This window comes from Elephantulus edwardii, unplaced genomic scaffold (assembly GCF_000299155.1).
Source record: "Elephantulus edwardii isolate Elephantulus edwardi_28Jun2011 unplaced genomic scaffold, EleEdw1.0 scaffold00141, whole genome shotgun sequence".
Lineage (NCBI taxonomy): Eukaryota > Metazoa > Chordata > Mammalia > Macroscelidea > Macroscelididae > Elephantulus > Elephantulus edwardii.
This window is the reverse complement of record NW_006399891.1, coordinates 1,316,904-1,334,376: the sequence shown is the minus strand read 5'-3', so window position 1 is coordinate 1,334,376 and position 17,473 is coordinate 1,316,904. Positions and strand designations below refer to the sequence as shown.

General features: G+C 38.6%; 1 protein-coding gene and 1 pseudogene across 1 annotated transcript in view; both read left to right on the top strand.

Annotated features, from left to right (window-relative positions):
- The window catches only part of TMC1 (transmembrane channel-like 1), a 189,406-nt gene that overhangs the window by 24,710 nt on the left and 147,223 nt on the right, over positions 1 to 17,473 (top strand). The gene's annotated exons all lie outside the window — the stretch shown is intronic.
- On the top strand, positions 5,811 to 6,539 carry LOC102846839 (annotated as a pseudogene).

The following is a 17,473-nucleotide window of genomic DNA, read 5'->3' as shown; positions in this document are numbered from 1 at the left end:
GGACATCATAGCCAATGTTAGACGGAACTTGGCTGAAAGCAGAGAGTACCAGAGGAGTGTCTATCTGTGTTTCATTGATGATGTAAAGACATTTGACTGTGTGGATCACAACAAATTGTGGCTGATGTTGAGAAGAATGAGAATCCAGAACAGAACCCCTGATTGTGTTCATGTGAAACCTATATATGGGATTTTGAAGTAGTCTTCAGAACAGAGCAAGGAAACACTGGGTTCAAAATTAGTAAAGAAATGCATTAGGGATGCATTCTGTCTTCATATCTTTTGAAGCTATATGTGGAACAGATCATTAAGGAGGTTGGACTTTATGAGGACGAATATGGCAAAAGGATTGGAGGAGGGGTCATCAGCAACCTTTGTTATGCAGATGACACAACCTTGCTTGCTGAAATTGAAGAGGACCTGAAGCATTACTGCAAAAAATACAAGGACTACATATTTCCATACCAATTTAAGCTCAACATCAAGAAGACAAAGATTCTTACCACAGGGCCAATTGAAAGTACCATCATAGATGAGGAAGAAATTGAGATTGTTAACAATTTCAGCTTGCTTGGCTCCACAATCATTTTGGCACCAGCGGTCAGGAAATCACAAGATAAATTGCATTACAAAAATCTGCTGCCAGGGACCTCTCCAGATTGCTAAAGACAACAATATCAGTCTGGAGACTAAGCTGCACTTGATCCAGGCCATGATCTTCGCAATTGCTTGTTATGCAACAGAGAGAGCTGGACAATGATTAAGGATGACAGAAGTAGAATCTATGCCTTTGAGTTGTGATTCTGGATAAGAGTGTCAAACATAGAATGGACTGCCAGGAGAACAAACAGGTTTGTCCTAGAGAGAGCTAAACCAAGTTGCACATTGGAGGCTAGGATTTTGAACATACTTTGAGCATCTTGTCAAGAGGGACCAGTCCTTGGAGAAAGACATGATGCTTGGAAGGATGGAGGGACAGCACATGTGTCAGAGATAGTGAGATAGGGAGATTAGCTCAGGATAGGACAGGATTTAGAGCTAACATACACTGGGTCACTGTCAACCATTAGCAACTTGACACACAATGACAATAATCTTCCTATTAATTGTATTTCCTCTAATAGATTTCCTTGATAACTATCAATGTTAATTATAATTAATAATAAGATTGTAAGGTATACTGGATCTGTTTGCTCAGCTTACCAGTGAATCTTACAATGATTTTTGATAAATAACAATTTACCTAATTTGCACTAAGTAGGAATTCAGCTAGCTTTAGCAACCAGATTTTACAACTTGTTATTAGGCTATGCATAAATATAATTTAATCTTTGAAAGGTGATTCAAAGGACAAATGCATTATCACTTTAAAATTATCTAGAAATGCATTTAAGTAAATGTGCATTGATTAAACGAGGAACAATAGTGTACTTGATAAACACAAAATGAGCACTTCTCGGATTAGTTTGAGAAATATGTCCTTGTTTTTGTTAAGTGACATCCATACCTAAGTTAAGGTATACATTTTGAGAATAACTCTTTTTTTGCCTATGAAGATAATAACTAATCAAAGCTCTTCTGAAGACATCTTTCTGTATTGTCACTGTTGCTGTGTGCCATTGAGTCATGACCCTCCACCAGGTTTTGTCTGGGAGGAGATTGCCCATATTTCTCCCACAGACTATAGGAATAAGGAACAAGTGAGATCCTATTGTGGGTATCGTAGGTAAACTAATTTTTGTTGTTATGGTCCATGGAGTTGGGATTGGACTCATAGCTGATTCTCCAGCAGGTTTTCTGAGGCTATAAATTGTGAAGGATGAGATTGTCCTCCCACCCCAACCCCTGCAGAACAGCTAGTGGATTTGAACTTTCTGCCTTTGAGTTGGCAGCGCAATTTCTTACCCGCTAAGCCACCAGAGCTCTCTAAACTGAATAGTATTTGATTAAAATGGTTGGTGTTGGTAGATGGCATTGAGTTCACTGTGACTCGCAGTAATCCTATGAGTCAAACAGAAAAAACTCTGCCCAGGCCTCCACCATCCTCACAATGTCCACTGTGTTCAAATACCCTGATGTAGCCACTGAATTGGTTCATCATGTTGAAGGTCTTTCTCTTATTCACGGACTCTTCCCTCTTCCCAGCATGATTTCCTTTTTCAAAGATTAGCCTTTCTGATAAGATGCCCCTAGTGCATAAGACTAAGTCTTACCATCTTTGTTTCTAATGAGCACTCTGACTGTACTTCTCCTAAAACCAATTTGTTCTTTTGAAAGTTCATGGTATATTCAATATTCTTTGCAACACTACAATTTAAAGACATCAATTCGTCAATCTTCCTTATTCATTGTTACACTTTCAAATGCATGTGAAGCCAATGAAAATAACATTGCTTTGTCTGGGTGCACCTTAGTCTTTAAAGTAACATCTTTACTCTTAAATATTTTTAAGAAAGTCCTTGGGAACTGATTAAATCAGTGAAACCATCATTAAAATAAGATTTGTGGATAATATTATTTTAAAATATAATAACATAATTATAATAATTATAAACATAACAACTCTATAATCATTATAAATATAATTCTATAATATAACATGTCTAAGATTGCATTACTAAATCATGATGATTGGACATATTTATATAACAGTAATAATTTCTTGCAAAGATTGGTAACAGTGAGTGTTACATATATGTGCATGTGTTTTCAAATATACATCCATACATTAATATATGTGTGTATGTGTATGTGTGTGTCCATAAACACACACACATACACAGATATAAATATGCAGTTTCATGACTCTTGGATTAATTAATTTTATATGTTATGCATATACCTTTATATTGCCATTTTTGTGTGCTGTTGAGTTAGAACCAACTCACAGTTGACCCGGTCAGGGGATTTTTAGAGATTGTCAATCACATGCAGGAGATTGCCCTTCTTTCTCTGGTGAGTTTGAACTACCCTCCTTTGGGTTGACAGTGCAACCCAAAATGCACTTAGACGACTTGAGCTCCCTATCTTTTTATAGTTTTTTGTAACTAGTGCTTGGCCATAGAGACCAGGAAACAATAGATAGAGGTAATCTGTGAAATGTGAGGAGTCCATTTTAAGTCAGCTGTCAGACAAGTTCACTTAAAGTTTAGTATGTTCCATGGATGACCTCACTCAAGTTGTGTTTCCAATTGCTTCAGACAGACCTTCACATCTAGATTGCCTGTAGTGAGGTGTACTTCTAACCCAAAGGTGTGTTTCACTGGAGAAAGATGAGTAGTCTCCTCTTTACAGCCTAGAAAGCCCAAGGGATAGTTTCTGTGAGGTGGAACAAACTTGAAAATAGTAGTTCTTCGTTGTTTGCACAATCCACAGAACTATCATTATTATTATTATTATTATTATTAATTTCAATGAACATGTATCATTAATTTAAAGTCTTTACCAGATCATGGGTCAAAAAGACCATGTTGTGTTTCAATAAAAACACCTTCAAAAGAACTCACTGCCATCAAGTAAGAATAGACACATAGCTGACTCTCTAGAGAGTTTTCAGAAGCTGTAAATCACATGAGAGGAGATTACCCATTTTTCCTCTTTCAAGCAGCTCATAGAGTCAAACCTTGAACTTTTGGTTTGGCAGTGTAACTCCTTATCCACTAGGCTATCAGAGCTCCCTTAGAAAAATCTCCCCCCAAAATAAAACAAAAAACCTTTAGCACTCCTAAATATCACTACATTTTGAAAGCATATTTCATAATAATTAGAAATGTTTAACATTTCTATGAATAAATATGAACATGCCTGCATTGTGTAGAAGCATTTTGTGCAAACTTTAAAAGCAGAATGGCTCTTTTCACCCTCAGACAGTGCTGCGAATCCTTCTGTTTCACAGTGTTCAGAATTCATTAGGACGCGTTTGATTAGAATGCACACAAACCAGGCAAAATTAGCACAGTCTGTCTAGCAAGCAGTGAAAATGGCCCTGTGAAGCACCCAGCACTGGGAACATCTAAGAATATGTGATTGTATGTATGATTCATTGTGAAAACAGCTCCTTTGTTAGGGAAATTCCTGCAAACCAATGCCTGGAGTGTGCAACCTGCCCGCCCACTGGAAGGTTTTCAGTCCTTTACTGTCCATTAAATTATTATCTGTTAGTTCTTCCACAGATGTTCATGTCTCTACTTCCCTTGTTCTTTCAAGTCTGTCTTGCTTTGTGATGTAACTATTTTATGTTCCTAGGTGTTGATTATTTTTCCCTTATAGAATTTCTATTTCCGAAATTAATCTACGCACATTTCTTCTGTCTTCCAAAGCACTAACCACACTGCTAAGCACATTTAACAAACTTAAAAAATACTTGGGGAAAAATGCCAAAGTAAAAAGGAGAGTTGAAGATGGAAGGCTTTGAGCAAACTTGTCTATTGGCTAGATTTTGGGGTCAATCTTTCTATCAGCTCCTATAAACTTCCTGCCTCGGAGTTGTTCCAGACTCCAAGCAACCCTCTGTCAGGTTTCCCAAGGCTGGAAATTGTAACAAGAGGAAATTGCCCTGCTCTCTCCTACAAATCGACTGTTGATTCAAACTGGATACTTTTGCTTTCGGTTAGCAGAAATACCCCATAAACTATGCCATCTAGCTCCATGACAGCATGTTTTTCCTGCTATTTTTATCTAATTCTAAGAATAGCTTTCCCATAATGAAGCAGCTACAGCAAATCCCATTAGCTTACAAATCCTTGGTAAGGCTAATAATCCCTTCCCATATGACTAACACTTCAGATCTTAATAATAGGTTTTAGTGGTTATGCTTGTGGGATAGATTAACATTGCCATATCTAAAAAGGAAGGGCTTTTGTGCCTTCTTTCTATATGAAATGGCTTGACAAAACACAGAGGAGAAAAAAAGAGTAATGATCTTGGTAAGAATGATCTGGCAGGATGTTGTGCCAAAAGAATATGCATATTTGATTGTTCAAAATCACCAGTTGCTTCGGGGAGAAAGAGAATGATCTTCTTCCATTAAGATTTACAGCTTTAGAAACCAATGGAGGATCACTGGGTTAGAATTAACTCAAAGGCAGTGAATTTGAGTTTCTAATCTATGGGCTCCTAATTTTAAGATTCTTTTCTTACTATAAGGTTACATTGTCCCCAAATCTCATTTCTACTCAAACACAAAATAGAGAAGTAGACTGAGAGACATTTGAATGCTTTATAAGATTTAGTTCTCTGTGTTTTGTTCAGGTCTTCTTTATTCATTGTGCAACTTTCACATATATATGAAATAATTGAAAAGATAGGAGAACTCTGATCCCTCTTTTTTTTAAAAAAAAAAAAATTTTGTTATTTTTGTGTGAGTGTACCGTCAAATTAGATCTGACTGGTACAGGAGGAGATTGTCCCTCCTTCCCCAGCAGAGCATCTGGTGGATTTGAACCGTGCGCCTCTGGGATTGTAGTTGCAGCTCCTTGGCACTAGCCACCAGAGCTCCCCTTGATCCCTTTTTAATTGTGGTGTTAGTGACGAATATTGGATACACCATAGACTGTGAAAACAGCAAATATCTGTTTTGGAAGAAGTACTCTTTAGAAGTGAGGATGATGAGACTGCCTCATGGACTTTGGCCATGTTGTTAGAAGAGGCCAGTTTCATGGCGGAAGTTAGCTTTAGGTCGCCCTGGCAACAGTTCTCACTCTTGCCAGCCCCCTCCGGAAAATAAGTCCCTGCACACCCACGGCCCGGAATCTATCTGCAAGCTGCGTGCCCAATAGATTCATTGCCTGGTAAGCCTGTCACCATCGGGGATGGCGGAAAAGGCAGCTTCCTCAAGCGATGCTGACCCTTGGTATTGTCACCCAGTATATGCAAGATATTGGCAACATTATCATCAAGCAATGGCTTGTATGCAAAACCACCGCCATGCCTACAGAAAGGCCATGGAATCCTATTTCAACTCCTTGTGGTACTTCTCTTCTGTAGTTTTCCCCCAAAACTACTATGCTGATCAAGGTGGGTATCCTGAGCCCTTCTACAAACAGCGTCCAGACCCCCCAGGCTCCCCCCAGACGTTTCAGTATTCTGAAGGGTCTGGACATCTTTCGCCTGACAACCGTTGGAACCAGGCATCAGCCAAAAAGGGAAGACTTGGTCATCAGAAGAGCAAACGGAAAGTGAGTCTGATGGGGAAATCCTTTGTGATGTGAGCAACATGGAGATCACTGAGCAGTTACGTCAGTATTTTGCGGAGACAGAGAAGCACAGAGAAGAACGGCCGGCGACAGCAGCAGCTGGACGCTGAGCGCCTGCGCGAGTCTGTGAACGCGGATCAGGACCTGTACTACAACGTGCACCGCACGGCGGAGCCATCAACCGAGAGACGGCCTGGGGAGGGACGGCAGGGTGAGACGAAGAAGCTCTATGGGGACAGCGCAGCCAAGATCATGGTCATGGAGACCTCAATACAGCTGAACTTCAACAAGCATTGTGACCGAAAGCGGCCCAAGTACTGCCAGTCATTCCCCCTGAAGTTCTGACCCTCTCACACTCCTCCCACTTTGTTCCCAGGGAAGGAAGGGGCAGGGAGCTGAGAAGCAGGCTTGTTAACAGTGGCCGGGTGCCCATCCTAGGGTGGATGTGGCCATCAGTGCTCATGCCTCACCTGTAATGCGAGACTTTCTTGCCTTGATTTTAATGGTTATTTCATTAAAATTCATTTCTACAGAAAAAAAGGAGGCCAGTTCCTGAAAAAAGGACATTATGTTGAAAAAGTAGGTTAATAAATAAGAGGAAGCCCCTCAACAGCACTTTCTGTTCCACCACTTCTTCGCCTATGTATAGGTTTGGCATGAGCACATGAAGGGTTCTGGAATTCCCGCTGTTCTCAATGTTAGTCATAATTTAGTGATTTACACTGTAGAATACCACTGCATAGTAAACAAAACAAAAGTAGACATATTTCTGGTACTCTCTGCTTTCATTCAACGATGATTTGAAATCAGCAATGGTTTTAGATAGATTCAAATTGTTAATTAACATTTCTATTATAGGCATTGAAATCTCTGTGGAGTAATTCCACTCTGAAACACAAAAGATTGCTGTAAATTGAAACTAACTCATCAGCAACTGGTTGATTTTATTAGTTTACTGTAGTATTTGGATTGTATATTGTCTCTGTTGATAATAGAACTTCTAGTGTTCTAGTGAGAAAAGCCAGTATCTGTTGCTACCTTATACTCAGCTCAGATTTTGAGTACCTGGTACAATTTTTGTGATTGTTTTCTCCTCTGATAATCATCCCTATGCTAAATTTAAAAAGGATATTTTTTTTAAAAAATCTATAAATTAAAGTAGCCAGAGCAGAGTTAATAAAAGACAACCACAAGAGAAAGAGGATCTGGTATACTCTCTTCTTTATTAAGTAACTAAGGCTCAGCTGTATTGTTTCTCCCTTGATTAAGCTAAAATTGTTCTGAGATGCTTGACTGAGCCTCTGGAGTATGACTAAAATGGGAGTAAGTCTTTATTTGACATTTAAGCCAGCCATGAAAATTAGCATTGGTTCATAGCAGGGAGCAAAGTAATCATCGTAGGTCTTAAGAATTTCTATGGGTAGTAACTTTGAATTGAATACAAATTTGACTCATTCAAACATTGCTATAGTTGCTCCTTATTACCAGAGCCTGGGTCTGCCACAACTCCCAGAGTCTCATTAGAGCTGGGAAAACCACTGCTTTGAGAAGTCCTTGTGCACAGGCCACTCTAATGTTTGTTGCTAATAACAGATTTAGAGATCTTAGCAATCAAAATGTATGTTTTATCCACATAACAATGTTATATAAGAAGTGTAGGAAAGAAGCCGACACATAGGTTGAGAGGTTATAGCAATAGAATTGTTTTGCTTGTAGGAATAAGGGAGATAAAGAACTAGTTTGGGGACATGAGAAAGTTATTCATTAAAGTAATTTTGTAAAGATTAAAAATATATGTTGTTGGTGTTGTTAGGGCTATCAAGTTGACTACTGTTCATAGTGATCCTCGGAGCCGCAGATATGAGCCTTGTTCTATTCCTCGTTTTCTCGGTCCTGCTCAAGCACACTCTGCAGTCACTGCATCAATTCACCTCCTGGAGGATCTTCCTTTCTTTTGCCAGTGACCCTTAACCTTTTCCAGTATGGTATCTCTCTCCAAGGACTGGTTCCCCCTGAAAATATGTCAATGGAAGGGAGATGAATACTGGAGAGTACTCTGGTTCCACTTCCTTCAAGACAGATTTGTTTGTTCTCTTAGCAGTCTGTGGTTTATTTAATACTCTTTTAAATGCCATCATTCAAAAAAATGGATGCTTATATGTTGCTATTATGCTGTTGATCCAGAATCAACTCACAGTCAACCCTCCAGCAGGTTTTCAGAGGCAGGAAATCACACAGGAGGAGACTGTTCATCTTTCTCCCATGAGCAGCTGATGGATTTAAACAGCCCGTCTTTGAGTTGGTGCCAGGACTCTGTCACTCAGCCACCAGAGATCCTGGATTCTTCCACAGTGTACTGTTAATATAAAAAGACTGCAAAATAATGATATGAGATGGAGTAGACTTACCCCTAATGCTACAAAAATTGCTTGACAAATGGAAATATTCTTAAATTTAGTAATTGCAACAATTGAAGTTTAGTTTAGTCTGAAATTTGTTTCCCAAACTTCTCAGTACATGGAGATTATTTTGGAAATTTCATGGAGATTATTTTGGAAATTTACAAAGTACTGATAGCAATGCTTCAAGTCCAGAGTTTGTCCTTAGTTATGGAGCAGCAGCATCTTCTTTTCTTAAGATCCCAAGGATGGTTCTAAAGCACAAGCTGTTTCAGAATCATTAGCCCAACTATCCCACCTTCCTACTGGTGTTTACTCATTCAAGTAGTAGTTGCTGAAATTCAATTCAGTTCCAATGTTACACTGAGTCCTGTGGAATTAAAAGGCATAGACCTTGTCCCCCAAAAATCCCCATTAAATGATAAAAGTGGAGTAGAAACCAATACAGTGTAGTAACTGTTGTTTTAAGGCCGGAGGCAGACATTAACCAACAAGCAAGGTGTGCACACACATAATTGTGCCTTCCCACCAATCTGCGGTTCAGTTGTCCACCATTACACCAAAGAGGCATCAAGTAAATGTGAAGATGTCCATCACATATTACCAAATAAACACATTTAAACCTGTAATGTACCTTGCTTAGTGCAATCTGGTGCATAGATAGAAACCATGTTTACTGATGTATCTGCCCCTGTTGTTATTGTTAAGGTGTCATTTAGTGGATCAAGACATGTAGTGACCCTCTAAATAGCAGATCTGAACCTTGTCCTATCCTGTGCCACCCTCATTATCTCTGATATACTTGAGCCTATTGATAGTCACTGTATTAATTCATCTCACTGAGGGTCTTCCTCTTTCTATGACCCTCTGCCGTTCCAAGCTTGATATCTTTCACTTAAGGACTTACCTCTCCTAATAACATGCCCAAAGTATGTGAGACCAAGTTTCTCCATCCTTACATCTAAGGAGCTTTCTGGTTTCACTTTTTTCAAGACCTATTTGTATGTTCCCTTGGTAGTCCATAGGATATTCAGTACTCTTCACCCATACCATAATCAAAAGTTAGGATTTTTCTTCTGCAATCCTGATTCATGTCCTGCTTTCATATACAATGCAAGCAGAGGCTAAAGCATCATTACTTGGGTGTAGAGCTAAGGAGTGGAACCAAAAGATCAAGAAAGATCCCATGACTGTGTGGTAGTGTTTAGGCTGAGTCTTAAATTGAACAAGATAAAAGGCAGAAAAAAGATGAAAAAAAAGGAAAAGATATTCCAGAAAGAGGTAAAAAATATGTCTAAAAGTGTAAGTCCATTAGAAACTGCTTCATGAATCTTTATTTTTCTCAAATTCTTTTTTGAATGTCATTGTTAAGGTAACCCTTTTTTTTTCGTTTTTTTTTATATCAGTTTGCTTACATAATTTTTATACATTGTGTTTCACACTCTTCTTCATTCACATTGTGTTTCACAAAATCATTCACAAACATTATGTTTTATAAAATTAATCACCATTGGATCATGCCCATCATTACCCTACCTTTTCAGGTTCCCACCAGATCCTTCCTATTTCTTCCCCTCTCCCCTTCCACCCACCAAATTGTGCAACCCTGTGGTTTCACCCCTACACATTCTCATCCCTCTGTTCCTACCCCTTCCCTCCTTGGTTCCCCATACATGTTTTTTGAGTTATCCTTCTATTTTTACAACAATGGCCTTATGCATTATTTGTCATTATGAGACTGAGTTACTTCACTCAACATAATGCTCTTCAATCTCTCCCAAGTTATGAAGTATGTTTTGAAATTGCTGCTCCTGAGTGCTGTATAGCACTCCATTGTGTGAATTGAGGTTGCTTTCTTACAGCACAGTTCTACACATATTAATGGGCTTTGGGGGTCTGAGGACTCAAAAAAATACAAGTATTCAACCACAATTCCATGATTCTATAAAAAGAAACTATAAGGAGAACCCACTTCCTGTGGTTAACAGGGTCAACTCTATAGACCTGAGAATGCCTCCTTCCTTGTAGGCCAAATAACCTACTTAGAAAACCAGCATGTTTTAAGCACTCTAGTAGTCCAGATTCATGGAAAAACAGGGCTTCTTTGACATGTTTAGCACCCTGAAGGAGAAGCACAGTTGAGAAACGCTTTCAAGAAGCATACAAGGTTCTAGGAAGACAGATATATAGGCATTTGATAATCCAGGATGGTCTTTGGAAGCAAGGATGGCAAAGCTTTGTCTCTCACATTTTGGACGTGTTGCTAAGAAAGGCTATTCCTAGGAAAGCACTATCATACTTGGAAAGGTAGAAGATCAGCAAAAGATTGGAAGAGTCTGGATTTGACACAGTGATTGTAGCAATGGACTCAAGTGGATCAAAGATGGTGAGGATGGCACAGGGTAAGACAGGATTCAGATCAGTTGTTCTTAGGGTCACTGAGTTGTACTCAACAGCACCTAACAACAACAACAAGCAGAAACAGGCATCCTTGGAAAGCATTAATGTAGACCTTACTTGTGTGTTTCATCTTAGCTTCCTCAATTTTGTGCAATAAATAGGATCTTATATTCAATGTGTCATCAGTTTGATGGGAATTCAAACTCATTGCTGTGGAGTTGACACTGACTCATGGCTGAGCTCCAATGTGTTTTCAGAGGCTGTAAACGGCATGGGATGAGATTGCCTTCTTCTCTGCCTGCCTTTGAGTTGGCAGTGTAACTCTTTACCCACTAGACTCAGAATTAGGGAAAAACTGGGTTCTGAGTCCAGTTCTATGAACACTTGTATTTACAAAAGTGCTTTTGTGCAAGCCATCTAATTAAGCACGAGCTCTTTATTTGTAAAAGAATTCCCTGAATACCTTTGAGTCTCAACTGTGAGACTGAATTGTCTTGCTTACTTAATAACAAGCTCTTTGCCCCACTCGAACATGCTTGTAACCACATCTTATTCAGGTGATAGTCTGAAGGGAAAATGATGGGTTTTCTACTCATTCATTCCCCAGATAATTGAGTCTCCATGGTGGCCTAGTGGTAATAAGCTGTGATGCAATCCCAAAGGCAGTTCAAATCTACCAAATGCTCATGGGAGAAAGATTGGCAGTCTACTGTGAAATTTGTTATTTCTTAAAATCCACTGGTAGGTCAGCTATGAGTTAGTTCTGACTTAACACCACTGAACTTTCTTTTGAATTATCATCAATAAAATTTATTTATTTAAACTATAGACTCCATAGATTCCAATGTTTCAATAACAGAGATATTGTTCACTCATTTCTTCAAAATTTTATGAGTAGTTTGACTTGAGCAGGTTTCTTAACCTCACTGATTACTGATTTTCTTCCTTAGAAAATAAGATCTTTACTTCACACAGCTATTATTATGATTAATCAAATAATCTATTCAGAAAAAAATTTTCTAAGACACTCTCACAGAGACATCAGAGTAGATTTCACATGGCTTAAGCCACCGTTGGATACCCAAACTACTCTAAAGATTGTTCTCTTCCTCACTCAGCTTCATCTTTGCAGACAGTTATCAACACTGAAATGTTTTTATTGTTTTCTTTTTAAAGTATGCTGCTGATTCCTCCTTTTGTTCATGAATCTTTCTAGTCTATTCACTCATTCATTTGACTCTTGCAGCATTTATTTTTACTAACTCCTTTGAGAGGGACATCGTGTTTGGGAGAGTGGAGGGAGGGTGCAGGAGAGGAAGGCCCTTCGATGAGGTGGATCGATTCTGAGTGAAGTGCTGGGAATGAGTGTGTTTAAGATGGTGAGCTTGGAACAGGATAGAACGGAGTTTAGGGCGCAAGCGACTCCATGGCACATAACAACAACAATAGTTCTTTAGAGAGTTCTGGTGGTGTAGTCAATAGGGAGCTGGGTTGCTAACTCAGAGGTAGTGCCTCTCTAGTGGTTCAAATAAACAATGACTTGTTATTGTCTAGTGTCATAAAGTCAAGTAGGACTTATAGTGACTCTATGGACAATAGATCTAAACCATGCTCTGTCCTGTGCCATCCTTATCAACTTTGACATACTTGATTCCATTGCACCAGCTACTGTGTCAGTCCATTTCATTGACGTTCATCCTCTCCTCCGCTGACCTTTCACCTTTCCAAGTATGATGTCCTTTCCTAAGGAATAGCCCCTCCTAACACCATGAGATGAAGCTTTACAATCTTTACCTCTAAGGAGAACTCTGGTTGTACTTTTTCCAAGATATATCTTTTTGTTCTTTTGACAGTCTGTGGAAAACTTAGCACTCTTCTCCAACACCACACTTAAAGGCATTAATCCTTCATTTGTTGTCCTTATTCATTGTTCAGCTCTCAGATACATAATACGTGATTGAGAAGACCAAGGCTTGAATCTTAGCGTGTGCTCTCTAGTAATTAGAGGATACCCTGTATATTTATCTTTATCTTGACCTCCTGGTGGGTTTGTAATTTTTTTTTTAGTATGACACAGAGCTACATTTATGTATATTTGTGTGTGCATAAAACATCATAACTTAAAATAAGCAAACAAGCAAATCTATGCTTGTGTTACTATGGGGGAAAACCCATTGTGGTCATATTATAACAAATTTGGAAAAGTGGATGAACTAATATTTGCACAATTACTTAGTCTTTGATATTAAATTCACATCTACCCTGACAAAAGAGTATATAATGTGTTTTTTTTTATTCTGAAATCTTATCTAGAATTATAGCATCAACATTTGCCCTAGAAAGTAATTTATCAGTGTTAGTGCTTTACTGTAGTTATGTTAGGTACAGTTTTGCTCATGCAGTTTCCTTATTTACCAGAAGAAAAATATTGAGATTTTTTTCTAAGGGGATTGTGTGGGGAACACAGAGCTCAAATCTCAGCTAACTATGTCACTTGCTAATTGGGTGACCTTGGACATTTCCTTCACTTCACTTAAAACTCTGAGATGGAGATGCTAATTCTTAGGCCCCTGGATTTTGTGGTGATTATGAAATGATGGACATAAATAGCTTGGCATATGGCAAGTACTTAATATATGTCAGCTGTTGCTTCTGTTATTGTTGCTGATCTCATTTTACAGATGAAAAAACCTGGGATCAAAGATGTCTAGTTCCTCGTTCCTAAGACACACAGCTAGTGTGTGACAGAGCCAGGATTCAAACCTGTGTGTGATCCCATTATGCTAAGGAACACAACTCAAAGAATTAACAGAATTTAGCCCAAGTAAAATATTTTGCATCTTAGGGTCACAGAGAACATTCACAGCTTTTGGAGGGATATATATGTTAGTCTAACCAGTTTAAAGCTTACAATTTGTAGCATTAATTACATTGACTGTGTTGTGCAACTGACCTTCAACACATCCATTTCCAGATATTTTCCATCACCCCTTACAGAAACTTAGTGTTCCTTACCCATTAACTCTCCATTCCTATCTAGTCTTACTATTGCTAACTAAATAACAAGAAGTCTTCCCTCCAAAACAATATCTGTGACCACATCTCATTGGAATGACTTTCCGAAGGGAAATGAATGATTTTCTGTGGAATTTTGATTGTAAGTAGTTGATCTTTTTTCAACTCTATTTTAGAGACTCAAAATAAGAATTAAAGCCAGCTTTAAGAAAAGTATTGCTAATATAGTATTTACAATGTTCTAGGGTTGGTGGGTTTTTTTGGGTTTTTTTTTTTCCATGGACTAAGATAAGTACATGCATATATTATTTCCCACAAAGTGTGCAACAACTATGGAATAGCTACCTTCTTCTTTTTTTTTTTTTTTTGCACTGAGTGGGGTGAGGCAGCCACCTGGAGGACAACCTACTGCAATTCCTCTCAACTATGCCAGTGGCCCCAGTACCCCAGTATCACAAGTGAAGCCATTTCCTTCCACACTCTCCCTTGAGCTGTAGGCCTTTGGACCCTCCTGATGACATGAGTTGTCTGACAGAGAAGGCTGCTAACTCACAGGCCATATCTCTCCCCAACTGAAGCAAATCTTCCCTTGAATCAAAAGATCAGAGAGAAACACAGAGTAGCTACCCCACCCTGATCCGGAGCAGTAACTTCCTGAGCCAAGGTTATCAGACTATGAGTCTGCTAAGGCCTCAGGCAGAGATACAGAAGAAGCAGCCTACCTCACACCCTACATAAACCCAAAATAAGATGTCACCCAAAAAAGTGACACAGTACCAATGAATTTTTTTTTAAAGCCAGAAAGTATGATGGAACTTTCTGACGCAGAATTCAAAAAAACAATGTTGAATATTTTCAATGGGTGAAAGAAAGTTGAAGAATTATAGGAATCTGTAAACGTTCATTAAAAAAACCCAACAAACCAAGAGGAATAAAAAAAAAAAAAACACCCAAAAACAACAATCTAAGATAACGCACATAAAACAAGCAAAGTATTAGAGGCTCTGGGAAAACAAGAAATGACAATCTAGAATATGAGGATCAGTGTTTCGGTTGCTGTCAACATGTTGGACGGACATATGAAAAGAGTTGAAGAGATGGAACAAAGCACCAACAAAATAGAAGATAGAATTGTCACCACTTATCTGCTAGGAAAAAAAAAAAGCATAAAAGGAAGTAAAGAAAAAAAAAAAGAAAGTCCAAGAATAATGTGGGACACAATCAAGAGAATAACATGTGCATAATCGGAATTCCAGAACAGGAAGAAACAAGTAAAGGCACAGAGGAAGTTGTGGAAGAATTACTAGAAGAAAATTTTCCAGGCATAATGAAGAATGAGAGAATATGTATTCAAGAAGCTGAGCAAACACTATATAGAATAGACCTCCAAAATGAAAACACCAAGGCATATCATAGTCAAATTTGCAAGAACTAATGGTAAGGAGAGAATTCTGAAAGCAGTGAGGGAGAAACAAAGAGTAACCTATAAGGGAAAACAAATAAAATTAAATGCTGATTTCTCAGCAGAAACCAAGCAAGCAAGAAGACAGTGGAATGACATAATGAACACTCAAAGAATACAACTGTCAACCAAAAATACTGTACTCAGCAAAACTGACCATCAAATATGAAGGAGAGATCAAGATCTTCTCAGAAGAGCAGAACTTAAGGGAGTTTGTAAAAACAAGACTAGCAGTGCAGGAAATAATGAGAGAAGTCCTTCTTACAGAGATGCCACAGAAAGCAGGGTGGACCAAAATAACCAGCAACACCACCAAGAAGAACCCAATGAAATGATAGCAACCAAACCTTGCCTCTCAATAATTACACTGAATGTGAATGGTTTAAATGCACCACTGAAGAGAAAAGAGTAGCAAATTTAATAAAAACCCCAAACCCATCAATTTGCTGTCTGTAAGAGATACAACTGAAAAATGAAAATAAAGACTAAAAATAAAAGGGTGGAAAAAATGTATAAAGCAAATAGCAACCAGAAAAAAAGCAAGAATAGGGATATTAATCTCTGATAAAATAGATTTCGATGAAAGAACCATCACAAAAGACAAGAAAGTCACTGTATAATGCTTAAAGGGTCAATAGAACAAGAGGACTTAACCCTAATAATTATGTATACATCAAATGATAGAGATGCAAAATATGCAAAGCAAATGTTAACCGAACTGAAAAAAGAAATAGCACCACCATATTAGTAGGAGACTTCACTCATCTCAAGAACAGATAGACCAAGAAGGAAACTCAAAAAAGATGCTGAGGAATTAAATCACACAATAAACAAACTCGACTTCAGAGATATATACAGGTTAATACACCCCATGAAAGCACAGTATACCTTCTCCAATGTGCGAGGAACATTCTCCAGAATAGAAAACATTTTAGGTCACAAGGCAAGCATCAATAAATTAAAAATTATAGAGATAATACAAAGCATCTTCTCCAACCACAATACTACTAAATTAGAAATTAATAACAAGAAGATAAAGGAAAATAAAACCCCCATACTTTTGGAAGCTGAACAACACCTTGCTTGAACATGAGTGAGTACTGTTGTTATTGTGTGCCACCAAGTCTCCTGAAACTCATAGCAACCCTATGTACAACAGCTCTAAAGCCTGTCCTGTTTTGAGCAAAATCAGGAAGGAAGTTCATCAGGGATGTGCTCTGTCTCCATACCATTTCAATCTATATGCAGAACAGATTATTCAAGAAGCTGGGATTTATGAGAAAGATTGTGACATAGGATTGGAGGAAGTCTCACTGACTCTGATACAGCTACCCCCGTTGCCCTAGTTACTATCAATCAATTTCATCCAGGCCTTTTCTCTCCTGTGCTGTCCCTCCACCTTTCTGAGCACGATGTATTCCCCTCCTGGACACATGCCCAAACTATGTGAGATGGAGCTTCAAAATCCTAGCCTCTAAGGAGAAACTTGGTTTCACCCTCTCCAAGACTAACCTATTTGTTTTCTTGGTGGTCCAGGATATGTTCAAGGCTCTTCTCCAGCACCACAACTCTAAGGCACTGATTCTTCTCTCCTCCTTAGTCATTATCCAGCTTTCTGATGCACAGCAAATAATTGCAAAGACCATGGACTGAATCAGGTGCACCTTAATCTCTAGACTGACATTGTTGCTTGTCAATAATCTGAAAAAGTCCCTGACAGCATATTTACTTAATGCAATTTGCCTTTTGATTTCTTGAGTGCTGGTGCCAAAAGTGTTAACTGCAGAGCTGAGCAATCTGTAACTGTTAACTTCAATCTCTTCTCCATCCATCATGGTACTGTCAATTGGCCCAGTGGTGAGAATCTTTGTTTTTCTGATGTTGAGTTCGATCCGTAGTAAAGACTATGTTGTTGTTGTTGTTGTTATGTGCCGTCGAGTCGTTTGCGACTCATAGCGACTCTATGCACAACAGCCCTAAACCTTGCTCTATCCTGCGCCAAC